General features: G+C 34.5%; 1 protein-coding gene across 2 annotated transcripts in view; it reads left to right on the plus strand.

Moving 5' to 3' along the window:
• The first annotated feature begins 2,876 nt into the window (after nucleotides 1–2,876).
• Nucleotides 2,877–13,985, plus strand: part of PIK3C2G (phosphatidylinositol-4-phosphate 3-kinase catalytic subunit type 2 gamma) — a 358,071-nt gene continuing 346,962 nt past the window's right edge. The window contains exon 1 of one of the 2 annotated variants that reach the window (XM_034645915.1): nucleotides 2,877–2,959. The gene's annotated coding sequence lies outside the window, so the exon portion shown is untranslated. Of the gene's footprint in view, nucleotides 2,960–7,023; nucleotides 7,060–13,985 lie in introns of those variants that run through there. The other variant, XM_011228226.3, reaches the window with a different exon arrangement.

Raw genomic sequence — 13,985 nt, forward strand, 5'->3', positions numbered from 1 at the left:
AGTAAAATTTTAAGAAAAATAATCATTTGAATTTATGCATACTGTAGTAGTTAATGTAGTTTTAATTTAAACTCTGCAACAAAGATACCCAAAATACAGCAGTGTAAACAAGACAGAATCTTCTCTTTTGTGTTTTCTCTCTCTTCTTTATATCTAAGGTAAGGATAAGAGACAGCAATTCTGGGCCGCCTGGGTGGCTCAGTAGGTTAAGCATCTGATTCTTGGTTTTGGCTCAGGTCATCATCTCAGGGTCATTTGATTGAGCCTCACCTTGGGTTCCACGCTCAGTGGGGAGTCTGCTTAAGATTCTCTCTCTCCCCTCCTCTCCCTCTGCCCCTGCCCCATGCTCTCTCTGTCTCTAAATAAAAAAATCTTTTAAAAACAACAAGAACAAAAACCAAAAGACAAAAATAGCAATTCAGCTTTACCTTCCTCAGCACAAGGTATCCCTTTCCAAGGTGGCTACTCTATTCATCACGATCTCCCGGGAGTGTGTGTGTGTGTGTGGGGAGGGGGGATGGGAAAGAACAGATAGGACAACGTTTATACAATCCTTCTAAGGGCACAACTGGAAGAATCACACATCACTTCTTTTCACATGTCACTGAGGAGAACTAGTAACTTGCCCACATCTCATTGAAAGGGGAGCTAGGAAATGTGGCTTTTGAGTGGGTGTCCATTACTACAAGGAGGGAAAAGGATACAACTTGCAGCCTGCCACCAAATTTCCAGGTGTACAACTTCATTCCACATATCTGCTCCCTCTACACATATGTACACACCCAATATTATAAAGTCTTATAAAAAAAAAAACAGAAGAGTTAATGTTGTAGGTAGAGTGGTGAGCATAGATAGCTGCCTTCTAAACGATGAAGAAAAGGAAAACACAACTGTCATTTTTCAAAGCAACAGTCAAATCCTATTGGATAAGAATTTCAAACATTCCCTTGTCTGGCAGCAAAATTATTAGAATAGATCCCGATTATATTTTTTGGGAGGAATTCTTCCATCCCTTGTCATTTATGGTTCCTATTTTTTTACTATGGGATATTTATCCACTATTCTATTGCCATAGGGACTGGTGTTCTTGTGACCATCCTGATTTATATGCATTGTCCTGGTTTAATATTGAATGAATGAATTCGTTGTTCTACATGTGTCCCTTTCACTCTCAAAAATATTGATGTCCCTGTAATTACCTCCTTACAAGAGAACAGGATGCTAGTTCATCAGAGACAGCACACATTTTGTGGGCTATATTCTGCAAAGCCACCTTGGGAAGCTTCTAGAGTTGCTTTAAAGGTCAAACACACATTGGCTTTTACAAATCAATACAATCCCTAAAAAACTTAGTATGCTTTTGGTCTAGTTACTGACCGTCAGATCCACAGGCAAATAACCATCACCAAAGATCTCATCTAGACAAGGTTTCTATGCTTGCAGACGACCCTTTTATATTTACTGGTTTCTTTGCTCAGCACGTTTCTGCTTCCCTTCAATTTAATGGTGTCTACTTTGAAACTATCTGAAAATATTAGTTTAGATAGGAAAGCTCACCCTTAATCCAACCTTTGAAACTAGAGTGGACCCCAATTAACCGAGAAGTTTTAATGTGGGCCTTGGAGGCCTATTTACTGTTAAAGAGGCTTCTTTAAAATCACCTCTTGTAACCAGCCCAAGTACATCTTGTCATAGAACTTTGCACAACAAGAAACAGATGACATGTCTAAACAATCTGTTTTTTCAATGTTCTGAGTTCTTCCAAACAGTTCATGGAGGTTACATGTTCTTTCAGCAAGTAGTCTACCTTTTTTAAGGATGACAAGTGACAGTTTTACCAAATGTTTATAATGGTGTCATTAGAATCACTTGTTTCCAGACTGCAGTATCTGCACTCTTTCCTCCCACTACCTGTTAGACCAAAGCCTCATTTTTTTTTAGAAATGGTAGAGTTCCACTTCTAGTAACCAAGTTATGTTTTATTTAAGATTAAGATGCCATTAAAAGACTAAAATCCAGCATTTAAAATAAGATAGATGTATGTCTCATAAAATTATTCAGAGCAATCTACCATTCTCAACATGTAACTTCTATTTCTGGATTCAGGGAAGTGGTTCAATTTTTGCCTTCACACAGTGATCAGTAAGAAGGAAAGGTGCCAGAATATTGCATGCTGTATCATTTTAAGGACAAAAACCAGAAGTATCGAATCTAACATCTGTTTAAATTCCATTATCTAGAACTTAGACACATGGTCATACCTTTCAGTAAGGCAGGCTGAGAAAGGCAGTCTTTAATTGAACAGATATGTGACCTGTCAAAACCATATTATGGAAAGAGATGAAGATATGGGGCAACAACTCATATCTGACATGCTACTGTGTTGTTCAGAAACAAATCTAAGTACTTAAAGCAGGGGGGAAAGCATAATTCAGAGAATACAGGACTTTCAAAAATGATGAAAGGAAGAGCCAAATCTGTGGGCTCTAAACTGGAAAAGAATACTCCAGAACAAACACATCCAGGAATTGAGGCCACCACTGGAACTACTGCGTACAAACATTCCACTTTAAAAGCAACCCCATACACAGAAAACTGGGAATTAGCTGTCACCACTACTTTTGCCACAGCTGCCTCCCAACGCCCAGGGAAGAGAGGAATGGATGGTGGAGGATTGCTTTAGAAACCATGATCTTGCTTGAAAGTAGAAAAGAAAATCCAAAGCAACACAAATATTCCTTGCTTTCACCTTTTAAAATGTGTTCGAATACACCTTATTGGTGGAACCTAATTCTCATCCTGACTCTTGGCGGCAAGGTCTGTGGGAAGTGTCACTTTAAGATTTCAGAATCTGCAGGCAGACGTGTACAGAAGGAAAAAAGTTGGAATGGTGTTTAATGAACCAATCCACAGCATTCTCCAGTGCTAGTAATGAACAATGGGCACCCCAGGAGAGCAGGTAATATTAAAACACTGTTTATTCAACTGAATACTCTTTAATGAACCTTTCATTTGTGTTTATTCTTTAGTAATTGAATAATCCTTTAGAATAAAATGATAGGATTAATTTCACAATGTCAAAGACATAGTTTGTATAAGGTTTGGAAATATGAGTATCAATTTCTTGCTCCTTTATACTAGACTTTAAACAAATACTATTTTTGAAGGTCTGAAAGTTCTATCTTTATAAAGATTTCATACTCTATTGATACATTTTCTTCCTTACCCCCAGGCTAAAGTGAATGAAAGAACAAGCAATTTACTTTTCATATAGCAGCAATGCAACTAGTACTTAATTTCAAAATGACTTGATCAGGACATTTCCTTTCTTTGTCGGTTTCTTAATATTTGAAGTGGGAATATACAAATAACTATATCATATCTGCAACTGCCTTCACTTGTTTGTCAATGAGGTACTAACTGCGCTCAAATCACCGTACTAGGCAGGGCTGGGGGAAGGAAATGTAAGCTCCATGATAGCAGGGACTTTGCCAGTTTATCAGACTACACCCAAAACCAAGCAGGTGCTAAGCACTTAGTAGATACCCTATCAGAATTCTTGACTTAGTAAGTGAGGTTCTATTTTCAAAAGGATTCATGTAAATAATGTTAAGAGGAATGAGGGGGTAGGGAAATTGCTGAGCATATATGAAACATGCATCTTGCCAGTCTCAAGGTTGTGAACTATAATGCCCTGTATCAAAATTTCAAGATTACGCTTAAATTCTATCTTATCATTAAAGCCTGGGTTGAAGAATCTTTCTCTGGTTTGAGGCAAGACTGCAGGCTGACTAGCAAGGACACTTACAGAACCTATCTTGGAATGTGTTTTCTAAAAATAAAGGCATTTAAAAAAATAAAAAAATTAAAATTAGGGCATTTTGAACAAATAAATTATATTTCCTAAAAGTGGGGAGAAATAAACATATGTAGAAAAAAAAGTTTGTATGTACTTGAACATTAATTTCTTAATGCCATGAGCAGGAAAGTTTTAGGAGTCTATCCACCAAGACACTTAAAACTCCTGTTTTCAACACTTTTTAACTTTGCATTTTATAATAAAAAATATAGATAAGATAACCTAAAGTAATATTAACACAACACACAGGAAATGGAAGAAACTGATACTCTAAAGATTGCTTTTGTTCCCAAAAGACTTGTGATTTCAGCATCGACGGCTGATCATTTTGTTTAAATGCTTTGCCTGAAAAATGAGTATACTACTCGGTAAGAGACAAAGTTTTGCCTGTTTAAGTAGTAGGCATAGAACAAAAACATGAGAAAGTGAATGACAAATAGCACAAATGTCCATCTGATTTTATTTTTAATTAAAAGTTCTTCTGAAATAGGTAAGCATACATATTAAGTAAGGAAATAGATGGCATTGAAGGGCATATTTTTCAAAGAAAACAAAGTACAAGGTACATTTTGGTACCCGCTCTTGTCAACAAATAATGACTACCAAACTGTGCTAACCTTAATCTTTCAGTTCCTCTAAGATTAGATTGTTCCTTTCCAAAACAGTTCAGCTCTCTCAGCTTCTCCTCAAATGTACATGAGTCTACCATAACATAGGATAAAAGATTTGTAGGTCCAAAGATGCCCAATTTTTCAAGGGAGTATTTTCTTAAAAATTAGTGGCCCATTGTAGGAATTAATGTAAAGAGCGTTTAGCATAAATGTATTAAGGAAAGATCATTACATGTAAAGCTATTTTTAAACCCCTCTACCTGACCAGAGTCTCAAAGTTAGAATTGCAAACTAGGTTATGATTAAAATATAAAGGTGCAACCATTTTCACCTTCCATTTCCAGGCGAAGCTTCCAGTTTGTCTTAATGCCTCACACCTGTGTTGCTCTGTAAGGAAAAGCGTATGAGGGGAGGAAGTTCATTTTGAACCTTTGATATTATAAATATCTTTTCATAAGCAGCACTGAGAGTGAATTAAATTTACAATTTTCTGTTCTCCATCCTTCTATCCAAGAAATCCAGTCTTTAAAAAAAAAACTAATAAAATATTAAAAGAAACGAAAAAAACAAGAAAAAAGTGAGGGTCCTATGATTATATTTTGGTAACAAAAAGTGACCCAACATATTTTTGGTTGCTAAAACTTTCTCCAGTAAAGCAAGCATGCTTCTGGCTGAACCTAGTTCCTGGATCCAATTAGATAATTTTAAGGGTTGCCACAAAATTTCCACTCATTGCTCATTTTCAACAGCAGTATACCAAAACGAGAACAACAAACTACCCACATCTATTTTCTTGATAGCCTTCTAAATATTCCTTTTTATTTCTGTTTCTTTGAAATATGATTAGATAATAAGAAATATTTTAAAAATTTAAATTTATTATGGTCCTGAGATTGAGAAAACAAAACTGACATTTCCCTAAACTTGAAAAAAAACCGAACATATTAACTAAAGAAAATAACTTCAGAGTCAAACTCACAGAATGGCTAGAGTAGCATTTTCAAGGGTTCACTTCTGCTTCTGCCAATTGAAACCCATCCACTCCTGCATTCAAACGCATAGTAATATGAGCAAAAACACGGAGGAGAAATATGCTCACCTTACCCACTTTTTTCAAAAATAGTTTTTTGTTTGCATGTGGCTGTTTGGCACAAATTCTGTTTAGCACAGAGAAGCTAATTCATTGTTAAGTTTTGTGCTTAAATCCTGTATTCATTATGTAAACTCCTTTTTTCCATATAGTCCTCCAGGGTTTGATGAAAAATAGATTCCTAAACAAGCCAAACCTGCCAAACAGGAATAAAAGGTTTCAGAGGAAGCATAATGTTCCCTTGAAATAGAAGTGTTTTAGCTTGTACGAGCGTATTTCACTCTTGAAAAGAAATGAGATCATGTTTCATTTCAGGAAGATGTATGCTTCAGGTAAGACATTGAAACAAGTAAACTTCCTGTACTTAACCAAATACATAGAAGAGTATTTGAATTCAAATGTATTGTTGAGGCAAACTAGCTCCTTAATTATATCGTAAAACTTAAATGTAGAGAAGTTTAAAATCGGAGTAAGTTTGTAAATATTCTCCAGATGAACTGATTATGCCTTTATTATTCCTTTTCTCCCTCTCTCCTGCTTTCCTTCCCTTTCTTCAGCTGACCCCATAGATATCATATCCTTTATGTCATCTCCTAACTGCTCACTTTTATGTCCGTCAGAGTCCTGTGCCAATTTCCATCATGTCTGCTGGTAGATTGTTTCTTTGTGCACATTTTCTTCAGTATCTTGAAGCTGATGCCAGTAGTCTATAGACTGCGTGCTGATGATGACTCCAAAAGGATTTTCTTATTAAAGGAAGGGTGGATATTCTTAACATATGGGCTACAAACTGACAGGAGTCCCTGCTGGAGAAAAGCAGCTGTTTTCTTTCTGTTCTGTAACTCCAGGCTGGGCTCCTGCCCTGCCCTGTCTGCCTGCCACTGTACTGGCAGCTCACTGAAGGCCAAGGGGAACACATATGTGTCCCAGTCACCCCCTTACTTTCATACCTGGAAAACAAATAGATTTCTGGTACTTAGGATTAAAGACAGAAATGATATGCCCTACTTTAAAAGAGCAATTATGGTATGTAACTTGTGTATAGTGTCGAACTTTTTAAATACATTATCTAATGCCATAGCATATATGAGGTAACAGCAGAGAGGTTAAAGAACACATGTCACTTACGTTACGAATAACGTCACCCAGGTCATTAGTAATGTCATCAAGAGCTCAGATTTGAATCAAGGGTTTCTTGTTCCAACTCAAGGGCTCTTTCCATGACATGCAAATCCTGTTCCATGCTTGTCTACTTGCCATGTGGGCAGGCAGAAAGAAAGTCTGTGAATTGAGCATAAGGAAATAGTACCAGGACGGAGCTGGCAAACAAGATGGTGGCAGCCAGCTTCTACACACAAGGATCACGTTAAGCCGATGAGTTAACTGATTCATTGAATGAACAAGCTCATTTGCTGCCCATGTCAGCCTCCAGGCCGTGATTTCACTTATTTTTCCTCTCTGAGCTGGGATCATTTTCGTCGTGAGGAAGCCCTCTTCAAGTAAGCAAACAGAACAGTATAATTCTCTTGGAGCTTAGAAAGAAAAAGTGATACAGTAGTCATTTCCTATCTAGAAATATATTGCATTGGATGTCTACCTAAATTACTAGTTTCTTTTCCAAATTTATGATCCGGTGAAACGATATACAGATAATCATAGCAAAAAATGAATCCTTATAATTATTTAGGCATAAATCTATTTCTTATCAGCTCTTAGCAATAGTCCTTTAATGATACAATTTGTCCACTTTTTAGTTATTAGTTACTTGTTTTTCTGTTGGATGGAATATTTTCAAGAATTATTTTCTGGTACAAGAATAAGGATGCTGTGTATCTTTGAACATCTAATTTATACAAGCATGTTTCTTTTCTTGACAACTTTATTTTTGTATTTCTTTCTTTTTTCATTGTGATTTTTTTCATCCTGAGTTATTTAGAAATGTTTTGAAGTTGAATATTTATGAGTTATTTGTAAATTTTCTTTTTATTGATATTTAACTATATACTGGGGTCGGAAAGAATAGTCTGTGTAATACTGACTTTGAATTTATGTTAAAAGTCACAGAATACATGGTCAATTTACGTAAGCAATTCTTGTCCTCGAAAATGATGTGTAATTTCCTTTAATTGAATGCAATAGTCTACATATGTCCATTACATCAAGCTTGTTGTTTTTTTCAACGCTTCTACATGCCTAATGATATTTTATCTAATTGATGTATAAATCTTGTGAGATTTCTATACAATCCTTTCATTATGAAAGTGGACTTGTTTCTCTTGTAGCACTATAATGTGTAATGGCAAGATTCTGAAGGAATTGCTTTTAGTACAGACATATCTCAGATACCTACAAAGTGAATTGAATCTTTTAGTTCTATAAAGTGATTCTTTCCTCCTCCAGACATGTTTTTTGCAGGTAGGTCTGTTTGGGCTGTTTTTAACATAACGACGCCAGTTTTCTGTTGTTGCTACTGTTTGCCTGAGATAAGCTTTCCTGTCCTTTTCATTTTAAGTAATCCTTATTCTTGCATATCTAGTATGTCTCGGTACACCTGATGGGCTTTTTTTCTTTTTTAATACAATGTCACAATCTAGAGATTTTACAAAATATATTCAGACCATTTACATTTATGTGCTTCCGATACACACTTTTTCATTTCTACCTTTTATATTTGTCCAATTTTCCATATTTTCCTGACACCACTGGACCTTCTTCCAAATTGATCAAGGGTGGTTGTTGTTACTGCTTTCATTTCCTTCTCTCTTTCTGCTGTAGAGAGATACACCCTCTGTTATCTTAGTGGTTACATCTAAAAATTTAGCATGCATTCCTGAAACATCTAAAGTTATCTATATCTGTACTTCTTCCTAGACAATACAAAGAACTTTTAAAATTTGGATCACCCAACCCCAATATACATAGCCTCGTGGTCGAGTATTTAATTATATCTAATTTATTTTGATCTCCAAATTAACAATTATTATTGTTTATATGGCCAATGTTAGTTTAGAATTATCCACATATTTACTACATTTTTATTCACCATTCTTTATGAGAACATGTTTTCATCTTGTTCTACTTCTTGAAAGACAGCTTTGCTGAATATTGATTGACTTATGTTCCTTATTTGATTTTTTTCACCATCATTGTTGGCTCCCTCTTTTGTTGTGATATTTTTGCTTAGGTTGCATTCTGATTACTTTCTTATAATTGTGCACTTTGAATAGGAGTGATTTTTTTCTGAGACAGCACCCTCTTGAAAGACTGTATAAGAAGGAAACCAGGAAAATTAGCTATGCGAGTACACAGCCTGGATTCAGATCTGTTTTTCAGAACATTTTCTCATCAACACTCTACCTTTTACATAAAAAACTAATGACGTACTGTACGGTAACTAACATAACATAAAAACAAAACAAAACAAACACTCAACCTTTTGGGTAAACATTCTCCAATACAGAAAGACATCTACCTGGCTCACAGTGAAGGCCAGAATGTCAGATGAGCCATGACAAGGCATTTGTCTTCAGCTAATTGAAACCAGTGTCACCACTTTTGTTCTCCTCTCTCTTTGGAGACTAATATCCTATTCTCTAAAAGCATTCATGGTATGTCTGCATGCTTGCTTACTCAGCAACGCTGTTCTTCAGTTATTTGGAGAATTCTCTTTCTTAGAGTCTTCATGATGATGTTCTCCTCCCACAGTATTGAAATAATTCTATAACATCAGATTGGTTATTTATTGATTGTGTGTGTGTGTGTGTGTGTGTACGTGTGCATGCCCATATGTTTGCCTATACACATGCATGGCTATGTATTCAAACTTTAAGAAGAAAATGTTTATCCAGAGAAATTAGTGATATATGTATTTTCTTTTTATCTGTACTCTGATCAATTATGCTCTGCTTGAATCCCCTCAGATGTGCCCTATTTTCTAGCTCCCAATGAGCTTTCAATTTATCCAAGTAAGGAACTAGAAATAATTCCACACACCCATACCTAGATTCAGATTACCCGAATACATTATTACACACACATATGTGCATGTACACATGTACACACACACACTCAAACACACACATCCTCAGAAAAAAAAACTGCTGTCAGAAGGCTTTTAATCTTTTTTTCAAACTTACAGTGATTTTATACAAGAACACTGTATGTTCTTTGATGTAATTCACCATTATTAGCCACCCCCTACTACTGCTACTTTATAGCTCATTATTTTCACTTGGTTGGAGTTTCAGAATTGAAGAAGGGAAAAAAAACTTTTTTGTAACTCGCATATAACATTCAAAATTACTTTCTTAGATCATTCTCAGGTTTTTCAGCACCATAAAAGGAACACCATGGTCTTATCTCTATTCAAGGTCACATCTCCAGTGACTGGCATTGAACAGGTGTTCAATATACTTTCATTTAATATAGGAAGACATAAACATTGATTGCCTCAAAGAGCAGAACTCACACAACACATAATTTTTTCCCGATCTTTGAGACAGAACAGGATAGAAGACTTCTTCATGCCTTTCCAACAACTTACCTTAATTTTATTTTTTACTAAGGGTTCACAAATCTGACCTTTTTGGTGGTAAAGCAATCCACCTTAGTGAATTGTCATTTCATTATTTGTGTTAATTTTCATGAATTCATGTCAATTTCCAATTACTTTGCCAACCACATATCTTTGTTATTTCAAATTATTTTTAAGCCTTTACTTTAGAGTTACCAAATGGTTTTCTATGCTAAATATAACAGATGAAAAATACATATACTATTCCTTAAAATCAAAAAACCATGAGTAGTGTTCAAAATAAAAAAACAAGACTAAAAATCTTCCTGATATGTATTTTAAAAGTACAGTACTTGGTTTGCTAATCCTTATACAATATAATACCATGTAATTATTTCTGTTACTTCATGCTTTAAGTTTATGTTACTACCAATCAATAATTTCTTACAGTACTAGTTGTCCAAAAGATGATATCAAAATCACTGACATCAAGAGTGGTTTGATGAGCTGATCTCTTAAAATATAATAATCCTTTTTTTTTCTAATTTTTAAGGGTTGATTCCAACTCTTCCATTTTCTAGCTATATAAGCTCCTAAAGATGTTTACATGCTTTGTGCCTCAATTTCTTTTTTTTTTTTTTTTAAAGATTTTATTCATTTATTCGACAGAGATAGAGACAACCAGCGAGAGAGGGAACACAAGGCAGGGGAAGTGGGGGAGGAAGAAGCAGGCTCATAGAGGAGGAGCCTGATGTGGGGCTCGATCCCATAACACCTGGATCACTCCCTGAGCCGAAGGCAGACGCTTAACCGCTGTGCCACCCAGGCACCCCCTCAATTTCTTCTAAAATGAAGAAATTGATAATGCCTATTCAAAGGACCATGATGAGGCTTAAGTTCTGTATTACGATTAAAGAAGTTAGAAAGCACTTAGAATAATGTTTTGCACAGTCTAAATTATCACTCGAAGATGTTTGAAATGGTTATAATTATTAAATTATATTTTTTCTTCCTAAGCAGCATTTTCCAGAATATATTCTGACAGACAATTTTCCAGAAAATATTAATAAGTGTGGCTAGAAGGGGTATGGCCATGTCTGGGTTTTCATTCTCCTGTTAACAGAACATACAGTTAGGCTCATGGTCCAGTCTTGGCTAATCCTAGTACCTCACTCTCTGCCTACCACTAGTGGACCCCCGTGATTTACCCAAAAGATGTGCATATGATCTAAGCCAGCTCAATCAGATCCCTGCTCTAAATTTTCAAACTGATGTAATTTACTATGCAGGAAAAACATGTTTCCCAAAGGTCTCTACCCGTATTTCCCATCCTGGAGAAAAAGTCCATTTTGCTGTAGAAAATGCAGAAGCCAATGTATTTAGAGAAAAAGAACTTCGAGAGAGAGAAAGAGAGGGTTTGTTGTGACAGTGTTCATGTTCCGAGTTCACATCATATTCTCTATTGCATTTTCTGCCACTTGTGACCAAGACACCTGACCAAACAAAAGTGCTCTCAAAAAAGTATCTTGAGTAAACCAGATTTAAAATACTGCAAACTATAGCCCTGTCCTGACATTTTATGAGGCTTAGTAACATTTCTATGTGTTTCTACATTAAAACAAACAAACAAACAAACAAACAAAAACATGCTTACCTTGTGTAAGTCAGCATTTCTTAAAACATATTTGGGTATTTTTTCCTGACAACTTCTCTTAACAAATGACAAACTTGTGTTTCATAGCACAATCTAGTGTTTCACAGTGGTTTGAGAACCACTGATAAAGGAGTCTCATGATTCCATGTTTTAGGTCTCTATTCCCTATAAAACTTATTTTATGATTGTAATCCATATTTAATGGTGTTGTTTTTTTTTATCCAGGTGATTAAGTGTGTCTGCCCAGTTACATCTATTAAGCAGCCCAGTATTTCTTTCATGTCTAACTTAAACTAAAAATTTATCTATGCTATGGTTGATTCATGCATTTTCTTTTTAGTTTCTTTGATGCATACATCTGTAACTGCTTAGTGCATTGTTTAACTTATTGCGTCTTTAAAATGTGTATTATTTTTCATATGCAAGTCCCTACTAATATTTTGCCATCCTTTTCTTTACCAAAAGTGCCTTAGAATCAGCTTATCACTTTCCCAAATAATGGTATTGAATAAAATGATAAATTCTTCGAAAGTTTATATTTTTTTAATTCTACATCTTCTCATCTTGAAATATTGTGTCTCCACATTTTTAAGGATTTAACACATTCTCCATACATTAGCATATCATTACAAATAATAATAATAATCTCCCTTCTAATGGCTATAGCTTCATTTATCTTATTGCATTGGCTATATTTCTAAAATAATTTGACAGAAGAAATAATTTTCTTATTCTTGATTTGAAGGAGAAATTTCATAGTGTTTCTTCATTAAATAAAATTTGATTGTTAGTGTGTGCAAATTATTTTTTATCTGTTTGTTTTAAACAATTTAAAAAAATCATAAAGAGATGAAAATATCAAACCCAAAATTTATTTTTCTGCTATGATTTATTGATGAACTACTTGTTAAAAGATTCAATCTTGGGCAGATTAAAAAAGAAAAATTATAAAATGTTAATATAAAATTTTCATTAATAAACAGTTGGTTACAAAATCCCAGAACTGTCCATTAATTCACTTTTTAAAAAGTACACACACACACACACACACACACACTCTTATTTGATACACAAATGCCTATATCTATTATAACTTCTTTAGAAATTGCAGTAAAATGCTCTTGGTGCTTTTTGTCCTCTACTGTTTTCTGATACTAGACACCAATATTTACTATGTTGTTTACTTTGTGTGCTTGTGTGTGTGTGTGTCTGTGTGCATACGTATATGTATGTTTGAGTAACATACTTGGCAACACTTTTAACTTTGCTTTGATGCTTTTTATGTTTCTGTTGCAAAAATTACATAATTGAGAATATATTTTTGAATGATTTTTAATCTGACTAGCTGCTTGTATTTACTGTTATTAGAGATGCAATTGATCCTACCTGAGTCATTCTGTTTTCTGTTCTTAATTCATATTTTTAATTTCCTATTTCCTTGATGATTATAATGTAAATGTCATCGAATTTTGATTCTTCTAGCATTCTGGAAACTATACACGCTGTTTGTCTTCAACCAGTAAGACTCTGTAATACATAACAATTATATATATATATATACTAAAAATATAGGTAAATTTATTTTTTCTTTTTTAAAATTTTTTTTAGATTTTATTTATTTATTTATTTATTTATTTATTTATTTATTTATAGCACAAGCAGGGGGCAGGGGCAGTGGGAGAATGAGAGAGAATCTGAAGCAGATGCCACACTGAGCACAGAACCTGACATGGGACTTGATCTCATGACCCTGAGATAATGACCTCAGTGGAAACCAAGAGTCAGTTGCTCAACCAACTGAGCCACCCTGGTGCCCTGAACTTATTTTTTCTTAATCATCAATAAAAAGAAAACAGCATATTTAATCCCCTTTCTTCCTGAAAAACAGAAAATTTAGCATGTTTTCAGTTTTAGTTGAAAGTCTATGATTTTTCATCTAGTTTATTAATACCAAATAATTTTTGAAGTTATCATATTTAAAATTGTTTGCAATAATTATTAAGTCTAAGTCAATGTTAACCAATTTTTTAAAACTTATTCTTAGTTCCCTATTCTTGAATTCCTATTTTGATTAAAACTTGTCAACCGATACACCTTTTCCATTAGAAGGGTACAAAGATTTCTAAGCACATACTTACATGCAAATATGTTTTAGCTGGTCTCACAAAATGGAAAACTGAACACTCAAAGCTGTATAACTAAGTAGCTAGTGATCCCTTGTCTTAAAGGTGAAGTCTATATAAAAGCTAACTTTTTCT

This window comes from Ailuropoda melanoleuca, chromosome 16 (assembly GCF_002007445.2).
Source record: "Ailuropoda melanoleuca isolate Jingjing chromosome 16, ASM200744v2, whole genome shotgun sequence".
In the NCBI taxonomy this organism is placed as follows: Eukaryota; Metazoa; Chordata; class Mammalia; order Carnivora; family Ursidae; genus Ailuropoda; species Ailuropoda melanoleuca.